Genomic DNA, 14,767 nt, shown 5'->3' with positions numbered 1-14,767 from the left:
CATTGACTTTGCTAGGACAGGTATGTCAGGTATGCAACATCTTACAGGGCAAAGCTCTTCACACAGCAGTTCTCAAACACTTCCCTGTTATAACTCAGTTTCTGACATTCTCATGACTCTAAATATTAATCCAAACAGTTTAGTATCTGTTGAGTCAGGACGCCACTTGTAACCTACTTGGGGCATGACCTCTAGTCCCAGAAGAACTGTGCTAGAGCCCTGCAAGCACACAGTGAGTTTCTGTGGTGATTACATGTCAATATGTGACCACTACACAAGCAAGGAAAACCTACCCTCTCTCATTACTGAGGCTGGTTTGGGCACTAGTCCAGTTCTGCCAAGTCCTTTATCTTCCCGTGTAGTTAGTAATCAGTTTGTTTCTACCTCACCCACATTTACTCTGGTAGCTGAGCATCATCTCAATAAGGTGAGCAGCTCATTTTGTATTCCCTTTCCTAATTGGAGCCTTTAGGCATCAGATCATGTTTGTGCAAGACACTGTAGAATAGCTCAAAGAATTCAAGTTCTAGTTGATTCAGGTAGTAGAGAGCCTTGATATCATCTGCTGCATCTAAGGTGAATTGGTTGCTGTGACCCAACATTTCAGATGAGTTTTGGGTACCATTTTACAGGACTGGGACAGAGCATTCCCATATATCTGAAGCATCCAGTATAGCTCCAGTTTCAATCCATGACTTTAAGCACAATATAATATATTAACTAAGATGTTAGATGTTCTTCTCTTTTTTTTCCCATCCTTTTCTCTTGCTTTATGAGCACTAGCTCTTTGTGGAAAAGAAAGTCTTTCTCTTGAGCATTTATCAGCCTTTCATTGTGTTCTTACAGCTTCTGCTCCCAGTGCCTGTAATGGCAATGCTTATACCTGCTGTGAGCAAAGGAGCCAATAATCAGACATCCCATACCAGGAGGCTAATAGCAGGAAATTAGCACAAAGGAAAATGTCATCTTAAATGACCATATAACTGTCAGATAGTGGCAGAGGAGGACTGCTGGAATCAATAAAATGCATTCTGCTGCAGTAGGGAAAGATGCTCAAAAATTATATATTTGTCCACAAAGGAAATTTTTACCCTGCATTCATGAAACCAGCTGTTAGAAAAAGAATTCTTAACGCTTTCAAACACATACTATCTCCTATTTTTACCCTCATTTTCCATGTAAACAAGTATTTCCTTTAAAAAAACCAACACTGTGGGATTCATCTGCTTAAGTGCCTACAAACTGTGAAGTCCTCGAGGCTCCATCCACGCTCCCTGGTCAGACAGACTCCTCAAACGCCACTCAATCCCATCCAAAGCAAAGTGGGGCTTGTCACCTGATACTTTCTGCTTCCCCTTTAACTGAACATTGTCTTGTTCTTTTATAGCTCAAGAGGGTAAACAGGAACACCCCCCCAACTTTCTCTATCCCATTCATTAATTTGTATAGCTCTTAGTCATCTGCTCTCTAACAAAGTAGTCCTATTCTTTTCAGTTTCTTCCTGAGGGAAGTCTGTCCATGCTTAATTATTTTTGTTGCCTGTTCTCAACCCCCCTGTGTTTCTGCTGTCTCCTTTGTCAGGGCAAACTGCAGTTGGTAGTCCTGATTGTAGGGCTGACAATTCACACTGACAATTCACACTATGCTGACTAGTTGTGCAAGACATTCAAGTTAGGGGAAGAGAAACTCCACATATCTTGTGTAACTAACCAAAACCATGTAAATTACTACTGAATATGCAACTAGGACTGCTCTACTTCCTGCAGAAAAAAAAAAAAAAAAGGGATGGGAACTTTGTGGTAGGCTTTTGTGTGCATCCTGCTTCAAAGCCAAGAAGAGGCAAGGCTGTGGGAAGAAGCAGGGGTGCCCCATAGGAAATTTAAACCAGTCTGAGACAGGGTGCCTTACTCTCTAAGCCCCCTACTTGTCCTGTTTCAGTGTTGTGGTTGTCACTTTGCAGTCCCCATGATTTAGACCTCCCACTGCAGCCTCTCCATCACCACATGCCCCTGCCTCCCAGCCTTGACATCAGAGCAGACCTTACCACTCTCAGCAACCAGCCCCAGAAAAGCCCCGCTCTCTTATTCTGCCAAACACCCCTCTCTACTTGCACATACCCTCTCAGCCCATCCCAATGACTTGCATCCCACCCCTGAATCTCTCTCTCCTCCCTTCTCTGATCTGCCCCCACTCAGAGACAGTGGAGGGCTCAGACAGGTTGCATGTCCATAGGAGGAGGAGGATGCCCCTCCAATAGACTTTGCCCTGAGGAGGGCAGTAATTGGGGCTAACAGGGCTGATTACCACAACCGAGCACAAGCCTGGCCTGCTCTTCCCACATAAACAATTTTTAGTCCTTGCTTTGAAGCACACAATTAGGGCATCGGCCACACTTCTCAAAAAATCTCCCTCAATGGCACCTAAAAAGAGATGAAAAGAACATGTCCAATAAAAAGCAGGAGCTGTTGAAGCCCTCAAAACTGGGCTTCATTCCCCCTTTTTTTTTTTCCTTTTTTCTAAAAGCAGCTGTGAGTTATTGTCTGACTGGATGGCAAACGCGATGCTCTGTCCTGCTGTTGAGACCAAATGCAGGCAGAAAGCACAAGCTGTTCACAAAAGATCATCAGCCCATGAGTGACTTGCAGGGAAAAAATGTGAGTGATTTTCAGCAGCGAGGCAGTCTTGGGTGTTGATTATTGGCACCCGCAGCGAGACAGCCACGGGAGGGGGAGGCTTTCCCGTGAACCAGTAACAGGCTGGTATGTCCCACATGAGCTGGTTAAATAACACGGTATTGACTCTGCCCCTTGGCTGGGCATCTTAGGTAAGAGTGAATTGTGAAATCCCCAACCCAATATTACCCTCTGACATTTGCTTTTGAAGAAGTTACCACAGAAACCTCAAAAGCAGGTTTCAGCGAGACACACGTAGGGCTTTTGTCCTGCACCGGCCCCCTGCAAGAAAGCATATTTCACCCCTCCCGAGGCCCCAGTGCTCCACAGGGTCCTTGTCCCAAAGGCAGAACTGCCTCCTCCCCACAGAAATCCCCATGGGACACAGTGATACCACAGACCCCTGCAGAGTCTTGTGGGGCAAGGTGGGAAGTCAGTCTGAGAAAAGAGCTGGTTGAATGTATGTAGAAACCACCGTGCATGTTTACAAACCCCAACCCAGATCTGGGTATCTGGCTAATGAATAGGGATGGCAGGGATGGCTGTAGGGGTTCCCATCTTCACCTCTGAGCCCTGCCCCTGCTTCAAGACAGCTCAGCTGCTAGTGTGGCAGTAATTGAACCACTGTAAATTACAGCTTGGTGTATTCAGGAGAGCCAAAGCCGGTGCCAGTTTTTCTGTTAATATTACTGGCCTGCAAACCGTGCTGGTTCAACAGCTGCCTCCCAAACAGCTGAGCCACCTTCGCAGCACGAATGAAAACTTCCGAGAGAGAGGTGGGGCAGACAGCCGGCGGCAGGAATCACTGCAGCCATCTCCAGGTAAGTCATCATTGCCCATGAATCAGAGGCCTTACAAAGTGGATCTGAGGCGGGATGTAAAATATTACACATAGCTCTAATAACTCTCTGGGGTTTTTTGAGCCTCATGATGTATGGCATTCCCCCATGGCACAGACTAAATCCATGACTGCATGCTTTCTAAGAAGCTTAGGAAGTGATTGTATAAAATTAGTATTAACTAGTTTCACTATTATTAAATGGAAAATTAAAGCTTTCAACACTAAGCTATTCAAGGTGGTTGCTACACGAATGCTCTGTAATGCCCTCATCAACAATAACCATCATTAAGGCTGCTTCTTAAAAGCTGGGGAAAAATGTATAATCTGTTGTATTATAATCCACTTTCCTAGAGCAGCCATGAATTTAAAAATCTATTAAGAATGGCATGTACAGGAAGCAATTTCCTGTAAGATCACAGAATGGCTTAGCCATAAATAGAGCGAACCCTATCAGTTAAGTTGAAAAGGATAATCAGACATATCCTGTCCCGGATTCATAACATCATTTTATCTGTTTGGCTGACTTTGCTTCACTCTCTGTATTATAGTCTGTGGTTCCAAGGTACCAGGATACTTAAGGAAACCAAAAACCATGAAGGATGTTTCCTTTCCACCACATTTTGGTCATCTTAAAAATCACGTGTCTTATTCTCCCCTTTTCTCTTATTTTTTGAGGTCCTCAACATTTACAGACTTCAAATCCATTGCATTAACTTTAGCCAGGCAAACAAACACAAATTCCCCCTCCTGGGCCTGCTAAGGCAAACCAAAGGAAAAAGCTAATATCATTGCCAGCAGGACAAAGTGCTGCCACTGGAATAAGGGGCAGCAGCTGCTGCTGTGTTGGAGCCTCAAAGAGTTGTCCACGTGCAAGAGGAGAAAAAGAGGGTAAAAGTACCCCAGGGCTGCAATGAGACAGCAAGCTGCCAGCCAGACCACAGTGCTTTATCTGAATAGAGCACAGTGGAGAGGGTCATCTTGCATCAGACCTGCAAGGTCAGTAAATAATTAGTTTCCCAGTTTTGCAGATGAGAAAGTGGGGACCAAATTATTTAACAACATCCAGTGGGTCAGTAGTAGGATCAGGACTGGTTTTTTCACAGCCTCTGAGCTATATGCATAGTTTTCTAGCACATTAAATTCTACATACAGCGTTCAAAATAAAATGATAAGGCTCAAGACATCAAGAACAAAGAACAGTGCAGATTTTCTGCTCTAATGGGTTCTTGATTGCCTTCTTTGCTAGTATCCACAAGAAAGGAACAGGGGGAGAAAGGGGGAAGGGGAAGTCTAAAATGCCCTCTAAGGTTCAGATTCTTGTAATTATCTGGGTGGGCAAAAATGTTGTTGGACAACCCCATGTTCACTTGCTGAACGTGGAGGCATTAAGTTCTCAAAGGCAAGGCAGTCTGCCAGGGACCCAGGCGAGGTTTTAATGGCTGAAGCTTTATGTTCAGCAGAAATTAATTGAATGTGAGATGTTTTAAATGAGACATTTCTGTCTGATTCCATGTCAGAAGGACACACCTATGGGCTCCCAGGATTATCAGTCAGGAGCTATTCTTGGAGTGAAGCTCCCAAACCAGCCTTTTCTCATTAAAACAAAAAGAGGAAAAACAACAACAAAAATTAAAGAAAACCACCATACAGTTCTAGTTCTTGGATTCAGATTTCTGACATTTTGGAGTCAAGAGGAATGGAATGGCCTTGAATTTAAAGCTCCCATGTGCCAGAGTAAGGCTGCACCAGTGTATGTGCAATATTCACTAGCTACCATCTAGACAACACCAACAAGCTTTCTCCCAATGCATTTTACAGGAGGCCTGGTCCTAGCTGTCTTCCAAAGAAACTGCGTAGTCAAATATATCCCAGAATGGCAAATCTGAGAATTCTGTGAAGTGCCACTGTGAGCAGAGGCTGTGACACATCCCATACATCAGCCCTTGGGCACTTCTGCCTACGTTCACCTGCAGAAACCGAGGCTTCAGGACTTTTCCCAATGGCCTTGTCACAGCCCTTCCCTCTTCCCCCTACTCAGTGCAAAGCATTTTCCCTGAATATCCTGGCCTAGATTTTGCCATCAAATATCTTCGTACCAACTTACTGTTGATGGAACGTGGTCTGTTCTTTCATAAAAAGAGCTTTAAATAGATCTCCTATGTGAACCCACAGGGTTCAGCAGGCAGGAAAAATCAGATTTTCAAGAGCCCTCACTGTTGTTTTCATTAAAATTAGCAGCAAAACTCTCATTAAACTTGAGGAGAACACTGCAGCCAGTGCTAAGCTACTTTAAAAATCCTGTCTGTATTGACTAAAATCTACAGTCTTACTCCAAACAAAAATCAGTTCCATACAAGAGGCTCAAAAGAACTAGACTATGAAATATCCATAAATTAGCTCATAGGCTAATCAGCTCTTCAAAGTCATTCTTATTTGTTTCCTTGGAAATGAAAAACAGCCAGAAGAAAAAGTCTTCCAGCTCATGAAAGTGTTCTCTATAGCTACATTTAAAAGATCTGAGGATTTAAGCAAATGTTCAATGCTCAGTAATAAACTCTTCAAAGTGTGCCCTCTATGCTAATGTCCTTGATTATGATAGTTGGAGGAATAATAAAATTATACAGACTAAAATTCACCCATTCAAGTGGTGCCTGCTTGAAGCTAATTCTCTGCATGGAGGTCAAATTCGAGCCACTGTAAAACTGATAACCAGATAGTGCTACAGTTGGTAGGAAACCCCGCCAATGTTTTTAAAATAATTGGTTGATGCTTTTCTTTTGGTTTTCATAGATTTATTTTTTTCCTGTTCAGACTGTAAAATGGAGACGTTTAGGCAACTTGGAGGACTGGAGCTTTAGTCTGCCAGACTTAATCCAGCATAAACCCCTACCTTCCCAAGGAGATACCTCATAACTGGTCAGTGGCCACTGTGAAATAAGTTGGTGGGAGCATTTGGGGGAAGTTTCTTGGGGGATCATTGCATCACAGGATTTGAAAAGGTCAGAGCATGATGGATTATCCCACTGTAGACACCACTGGGATTAATGCACTCTGGTTTAGATCTATATTTCCCTTCATATTTCCACATCTTACAGAATTGATACCATAACATCTAATCTTAGGCACACTGGCACAGCTTTCTATTTTGGTTTGGATTTTTCTACATGACAGGCAGAAACTGGCCCCATTTAAAAAAAGCAACCCACCTTCTGTTATTTTGCTGATTGGTTATTTTCTCAGATTCCCTGGCGGTTAAAGAACCTGGTGGTTTTACTGGAGTATGAGCTCTTTCCACCCAATAAGCAAAAAAGAAAGTTTTGAATATGTTTAATTTTTAATATTTTCAGCCCTGTCTAGTGTAAAAAAAAAAAAACCCATCCCACCAAGGTTGAAGTATTCCCAAATAAGCCTTCCTCTATACAAGCATTTGTAAGCGGCTGCCTCCTGACACCCTTAACCAAAACCTGACACAAGAATTGGACCACCCTAACGCTCTACCCAATGTTACATTTAGACATTCTGACATTGCTTCTTCAGCAAATGTATCATCTTACTTATCTCTTTTGTCAGACAAAAGAGAGCATGACTGCCCACTTAGTCGTAACTACATCTTCCCAGAAAGACTAGCAGCAGCGAGATGTCCCAGCTTCCCTCTGGTGACTGTGGCTCCCAAGTGTCTCTAGCACGAAAAGGCCAAACACCATAGCAGAAAGCCCAATGTCACTTGCTCTCAAAAGGGTCATTTTTTTGCCCACATCACAGAAGCGCTTTCACTGTGCATTTCCCAGAGAAATTCTCTCTTTAGGACTTTCTGATGCCTTTGCTCAGTCAGCTTGGACGTCCTCGTGGCTAATTAAATAAAATGACAGTGTGAGCTCCCACCCACAAGTGGCTCTAGGAAAGTAAAATTAATCTCCCCAGCCACCTCTGCCATCTGTCAAGAGGCTTTTAGGAATGTGGAATCACACGTACTTCCCTGTTTGATGGGAGAACAATACGAAGACCTCTGATAGCCCTCTGTATGTTTACAAAGAAGAAAACAAGCGAGTGTATTCTGTGCATCAGGAATTTGGACCACCCTCTTATTCCAGTCGCTCTTGTTAAAGGGTTGGCTTGAGGCAGCCTGGCCGTCGCCAGGGCACTTGCACTCTTACTTCGGCTTCCCTGACAGTCCATCCTTCCCAGACGACCTCCTCCAGCCCTGAGACAGCAGCGTGCCAAGACCTCCGGAGGAGGAGGAGGAGGAGGAGGAGGAGGAGCAGCTCTCCGGGGAGCCCCCCGCCTGCAGCCCGCCCGCCCTGGGGCTTCCTCGGCCGCCGAACCGGCTCGGCACTGCCACCATGTGTCAGGCCCTGCTCCGCACTCACACCCAGCCCGGGCAACGGGGCCACCTCCTCCCCAAACAGGGAGGTTTCGTGCGGTGGAGCGGTGCGGGAGCTTCAGCCTCCTTCCAGGCAGTGCGCCCTGACCGCTGGTCATGGAGTGGGGCTCTCTCCCTGGCGCGATGGACACCGACCCCGTTCTGCATGGACCGTACGCAGCAGCAGGATGGGGAACGTCCCACCCTGAGACATCTTCTATACCTGCCGACTGGGACAGACCGGGGGAGATGTGGGTTCACAGAAAGAGGTGGAGGTCGTGTGTCGCACGTTCTGGCCAAGTGTCTTAACCGCAGCAATGCCTGGATGCAACTTTTAGGGGGAAGGTCTGATTTCGTACGTGTGCCCTGGGATGCCTTTTGGCTCAGGCCCTAGGTGATAACTATGAGCAGGAAGGCTTGTGGATCACGTAGGGGTGTAGTTACTCCTCTACTCAAAGCAAAGCAGAAGCAGAAACAAAGCAGACATGCCTAGAAGCAGAGATGTTAGGGACTGCCAGAACTTCATTCGTGAAAACCTGATGCCTGCTAGCTTTATGTACCTCCTAATTTGTAGTAGGTTAGTTCATTTAGTGTCTGGGCTTGCTATTCTTTAGGGGTGAGACTTCAATGCTGAAGTCTTTCTGTGAATTCATCGTGACTATAATTAAATGGCTGATGTGCTAAGAGCCCAATACCAACATCTGGGAGAGTCACGTTCCCGTCCCTGCTCCAAATAATTTTTTTTTAATGTAAAACAGAAGCTCACCATCCAGAGGCATTCATAATGATTCACAAAGTCCCAGCTGACATGGAGTTGCATGCATACCCCAGTATTCTACCGCCAGCCAAAAGCAGATCCAAGCCATAGCCTCCCACATGCTGTAAGTGCTCCCCAACACTCTCATCCTGTCCAGACATGAGGGAATTTTCTTTCATAAGCTGTTTTCAGAGTCAGACTGGACCATCACAGCAAGACAGGTGGAAGTACACCTACCTTGTGAATCTCATTAATGAAGAAGCAAACCGTGGCTTGCTTTCTCCAGAGAGTTATCCAGAGATGCAAATGTATAGCAGTAATGAAGCAATGGAGACATTCCTGGCAGAAATGGCAGTGCCCAGAAACAAAAAAATGAGAGATATGTTTTGAGGCTCTAAGTTGGCCATTAGCCATTTAAATCCTCCTTTCCAGCCTATCTCCATCATTCTAGGTCATGAGGACCCTAGGTGTACTTCTACTTACAGCAGCTCAGCACCTTTCTGCACTACCTGTGTTTGTTTAGTAGAAGCAATATTGATATTGTTGTCTCCATACATCATCCTTGCAAGCAAGGGAGCTAACTACAAATGAGGTCATTAGAAACAGGTAAATAAACTATTATATCCATTAAATGCATGGATATAAATACTTGTAGTCAGGCAGGACAATTAGGTTCAAGGCATCATTATATTCTGTACTTCATACACCAATGTAAGTCCTGGATCCTGCCTGGAAAAGGTAACAAGATGAAATGGAAAGTGGTTATTGGGTTGAGGGGTACTATTCCTTAACATATTGCACAATTACCTTATTTCCTGGGGCATAATAATTAACACCACAGTCCTGCCCACACAGTTAAATACCTCCAGGACAGAGCTGAGGGCCATCACCAGAGCAGCAGGGGGAGAATAACTTGTGCTATACTCCCTGGGGGACTTAGGGCATTTTTTCATAAGCATTAGACTTTGTCCTGTGTTACCTGTAAAAATCCAGTGAATTTCGAGCAACAACATTGGGATCGGCAGGGTGTTCAGAAATGCCCAACAACATATTCAGAGCTGTTAATACATTTCTATTCTTCCTAAAGTGACATGGGTGTAAGAGAGGAGGGGGAAGTAGCAGAAACACAGTGTCTTCTCCCTATGCCTTTTTGATCTGTCCTCAGGTCCTGCTCAACCATCGCAAATAAGCTCTAGAGATACATTCCTAATAAAGGGGCAGACCAACAAGAGAGCATGTGACATCTGGGTGAAAAGTTTCTTGCGCTGTGGGATGGTAAGGAGCAGGCTATGTTTTGAAAGCAGACTTTTTGACACAGGGTCTTGCATTTCATCTTGCTGTCATGCTGTGTTACCACACCACATCATACTGTGTGACATAACCACCAAACACTGTTGTAACCTGCCTTAGTATGTGTCATGGGAAGGCAACCTGCTGCTTGATGCTTGTAAGGGCACTTCAGGAAGAAGGCAATCCTGCTACTTCCCCACACCCAGAAGTGTACCAGAAGAAAAAGTTGAACATAAAGACCTGCTTTCCTCCTGCCCATCCATAATCAGCTGCAAGCAGTCATCACTTCTCCTCCAGAACATTTCAGAAATTCCAGAGTACATAGTGATATAAAGACACTGAAATGGAGTAATGTCCCATGAAGAAAGAGGCTGCCTGTTGAAACCTACTATTTCACATTCAAGTAGGAGGTGGTATGATAGAGCACACCACAGCAGAGTCCTGGCAGTGCACATCAGTAAGGACAAATGAACTTTTCAGCGCTGACTCAAGTCATTTCAATGTTGTCTTCCACTGAATCTTACTCCACTAAACCTTTTCATGCCTTGCCATCTTCACAGTAGTGATATCAGTTGGGAAGTGATACCAAGTAACTACGCAGAATCTGAGAACTTTACACTTCTTTTTGCTACATTCCCCAGGAATTACCAGCTGTGGATGTCCCCACAGATGATAGATATTTAAGCAAGCACTTTCCTGATTTATCTTGTCCCCAGGGGATTTCTAACCTATGTGGACTACGTTTGTGGATAATGAAATACATTGTCATACCACAAATTAAACACATTAAATTAAATTACTGTCTCTCATGCTCTTTCTCACTTTGTGAACTTCTAACCATGTATCACTGTCCCTGACATCTTCAATACCACAGACTCACCTTAAATTCAGAGGAATAAATTGTGTCCCATGGCTCAATAAGCAGCATTTTAGAAAGTCTCTTTTTATATTCACCAGGCAGGTCATTCACCCCTGGGTGCCAGCTCAGCAAAATGGCAAGATGCTCCCTTGCACCTTAGCATAGAGGTGGATTTCATCCAGCAAGAAAAGTTTGCTTCTTCAGCAAACAGAATTTATCTGTGAGCCATGTAGGCACAGAGTTGAGTTGTTTCTTTTCCCAACATCCCCCAAAGCACTTTTTTGTCAACAAGAGGTATTAGGGAGAAAACATCACTCTGTGCAATGTGATGCAGAAATCCCCCTGGCGCCCAGCTGTCCCACCAAAGGCATCATGGTGCACAGGCAGGAGCATCTGGTCTGTAACACACTCATTGCAGGAGAAATAAATATTCACATCTTTAAGTGTTTATAGTTTGGAGTGAAAAAATAGAGCAAGATACAGGACAATTCTCCCACCCAACCTGCACTGCAATACACTGGGCTCCACCTCGCCAGGTTGCATGTGTCCTCCAGTGTTTGTGGCCTTGTACTTCTGCTTTCTTGCTGAATTTCCTCAGCAGACCATGCAGTGTGATCATGACAGAGCCGCTGGTGGCCTGCCTTGGTCTCTGCCTCGAGCAGCACGCAGGGGCCACACAAAGCCAGCAAATCGCCGGGTGCTTTCATCAGGTGCTGACAGTCCTGCAGCGCATCAGGGCAGGCATTTCACTGCGTGCAGGAGCAGCCCAGCGTGACATCAGTGCGAGTGGTATGGGGAGGAGAGCAGCTCACCCTCTGTGTACACAGCAGCCACCTAGGCGAAGGGCTGCAGGCGGTGTGATTAATAAATAAGAGCTGGGATGTGCAGCTATCTTGATGAGAGAAGCAGATTGGATTGCAGCACGGGTTACTGTTCGCCTGTTTGCAGGGAGAAAGGACAATGGTAAATGTTTCCAGGGACAGATGGACATGACCGCAGCCCCTGCTGCATAACCAGGCACCTCCAGGAGCCCCAGGACGCTGCAGCCATGGGCAGGCAGTAGAGGAGAGGAGTGCTGAGGGCGAAGGCTGGAGGGAGTGAGGCTGACGGCATCACGGGGCCAACGGCCGGATGGCAGCAGTGGGACTCCTCAGCTGGCCCCCTTCTCAGATTTGGGGCTGCAGTGTGGGCCAGCCGGGCCCCCCCATCGGACACTGCTGCCACCATGGCCCACAAACATGAGGCGAGGGCCGGGATGGCGGGCGGCACTTGGCCCACAGGACCTGACAGGCCCCTGTGCTGGTGACACGCGTGGCACGGTGACACGGCCACCGGGGCTGAGCGGCCACCTGCCCTTGGGAGGAGGACTGGGACCTGCATCTGCAGAAAAAGAGATCTCCAGCTCCTGGCAGGTGGCCTGCCCTCCTGGCGCTGCGATCTCGTCAGATCACCTCAGAGAAAATGGCTGAGTGCCTTGGCCGGCGCCCAGGCAGGACAACAAAGGGCGAGCGCGGGTGATTCACCCGCCGTGCCAGACGGCTCTCCCTCCCCACCGGCGCCCGCCCCGCGCTGCGGCAGCACCCCGCTCGCCCCGGGCACGGGCACCAGCGGCAGCCGCTCCCCAGTGTCCCCCTGACACCATTTTTAAGGCTTTAAGGTTTTAATCCCAGCGAGCTGGCCCAGCTCCAGCGTAAAACCCTCCCGGCTGACAGGACTCTCTGGGGGCCCACAGGCTCTCACCTCCCCCTCAGAAGAGCCCAGCTTCATCCAGCCCCTCTCAGCAACCGCCCCACTGCCTCACGCGGCCCCACTTTCCTCCCCAGACTGCGCCTCCGACGGGCTGTTTTGGAGGAGGAACGGGAGCAGATTGCTTTTAATTACATTGCTAAGTCTTTGGTTTCCACGGTTTTGTCCTTGTGTAGCTCCTGCCGCAAATCCCCAGTCCCTACAGGGCCCGGGCTTCTATAATTAGTATTAGGTAAGATTAAGATAAAGGGTAGCTAACTAGCTAATTTATCAGGAATCCAAGAAGGCATACACCCTGAATGTTGATGCACATTACAGTTAAGGTCTACCATTCCTCACATCTTCACCATCTTTAGTACTTTGAGGATTCGTTAGAGCAGCAATTTCAAAAAATTTGTTCCCTGGGCATTAGAAACACTCATCTCTAAAAGCACTGAAACAGCATTCGCATTTTTCCATCCTATTTCTCAGCAGCCTTTATGTAATATACTGCCCAGCTTTTACAGACAGCAAGGAAAGGGTTGGAGAGGAGGTTTACAACCTCCCTTTTCATGGAATTTAAGATCTTGAGGTTTCTTCAAAATTACAGAAATGAAAACAATTCAAGCAAATGTGCAGATGGTCAGAGATGAGCGGAAGGCTCACAGCTGGAGAAAATTTCATTGAATGTACATACCATATCAGACACTGCATCAATATCAATGCCTACATAGTCCCAGAGCCCTAGCCCTCCAACTCAGAAGCCCATGTTTTATTCACTAAGTGTCCAATGCTTTGAGACTAGTACAGTTACATACTATAGTAAACATACACGCACATCTCTATTGCATTGTTGTTATCATATTTTTACCTCATACACAGATATATTTTGTGTTGCCTGTGGCTACGCATGTACTTCTTAAAAGCAGAATATTTTACAACATTGCTGTACAGTGTTTTCACAAATAGATGTATTATTAGTAATAAAATATCCTACTCCAATTTATATTCAAGCATCTTTTGCTTCTGGCTGGGGAAGCACGCTTGCAGTGACTTCACAACCTCTTAAACTCTATAAATACAGCTATACATCTTCTGTAGAAAAAAAAACAATCTGTCATGATTTATGGGTAACTTTCTCTGTTAATCTTAATAACAGGGTTAGGAGAAGCAATTTGCAACCTACTTTAACCTTTAGATTTAAGGATCTTCAGAGTGTGTCCTGCTCTTCAGCACAAAAGCAAATGGGCAGTGAAAGAGGAGCAGCACACTCGGCCATCCAAAGCCAGAACTGCCAGAAGAAAAACAGGAAGCCGATCCGGTTCAAGAGCAACAGCGAACTGTAAATATACATCTTGTTGGAAACACGTTCTCAATCTGCAATGTTCTGAGCATACACCCTTATGCTTCACAAATGCCTGGAGGAGGACAGCGACGTTGTAAAACTGACTCCAAGCAATCTCATCTTCTGAGCTACAGCCTGGCAGCCATATAAATGGTGCAAGAATTACATTCCTCTGTCCCTCACCACTGAGTCACTGATTCCCACCTTTTAGCTGGGGAATGGACACACAGTCTCTTCTGACCCTGTATTTTATGTTTCCCTGACCCCATTAATGCCTGTGCAACCCTTACAGTAATATGGAAGGAAACAAGCATAGCCTTTACATGAAAGTCAGTCTCTCGTGCATCTCTGTACCTGTCTGTCCCAGCTAATGTCATTTCTGCTCCCCAGTCCCCATCATTTACTAGCCTCACGCCTGCTTCTTGCTGCATGAGCTAGACTCCCTGGCTGGAGTCCGTCTCTGTAATGCACTGCAGTCATCAAATTGCCGTGATGCATCCTGTCAGTGTAGACAGCATGGAGACTACAGTGCGGTAAGTAAGGGTAATGTAATGCGGCCACGGGGCCAAGAGGCCCAAGAGGAGTCGGGACTGGAAGCACAGGAAGCCTTCTCTATGAGGCATTAGAGATACTCATGCAGCCGCACTGATTGATATTGCCTCTCCCAAAATGAAATATGCCGTCTCAAGGTCAGTGTGAATGAAAAAGCACAGCAGGGTAAAACCCTCAGCTTGCTCAGATTGAAAGAAGGAAAAAAGGAGTGCAGAGCAAAGGGAAGCAAGCAGTAATAGCAATAAAGATTATAGACGAACTTAATAATGATTAGTGCCTGTCATGTAGTAAAGAGGGTAGCTTTTTCTCTCCCTTTTCCTTTTCTAATTCTTTCCAAAGAAACAGCCTAGGCTGACAATTCTGCAG

The 14,767-nt window shown here is 45.8% G+C and overlaps 1 long non-coding RNA gene across 1 annotated transcript in view; it reads right to left on the bottom strand.

Moving 5' to 3' along the window:
* LOC138684604 (uncharacterized) overlaps nucleotides 1-14,321 on the bottom strand; it is a 45,308-nt gene extending 30,987 nt beyond the window's left edge. The window contains exon 1 of the long non-coding RNA XR_011323854.1: nucleotides 13,691-14,321. This is a non-coding gene — a long non-coding RNA (uncharacterized lncRNA). The remainder of the gene's footprint in view (nucleotides 1-13,690) is intronic.
* Nucleotides 14,322-14,767: the final 446 nt, after the last annotated feature.

The sequence above is a fragment of the Haliaeetus albicilla genome, chromosome 3 (assembly GCF_947461875.1).
Source record: "Haliaeetus albicilla chromosome 3, bHalAlb1.1, whole genome shotgun sequence".
NCBI classification, from domain to species: Eukaryota; Metazoa; Chordata; class Aves; order Accipitriformes; family Accipitridae; genus Haliaeetus; species Haliaeetus albicilla.
The sequence above is the reverse complement of the archived record's forward strand: the minus strand, read 5'-3'. Positions and strand labels throughout refer to the sequence as shown.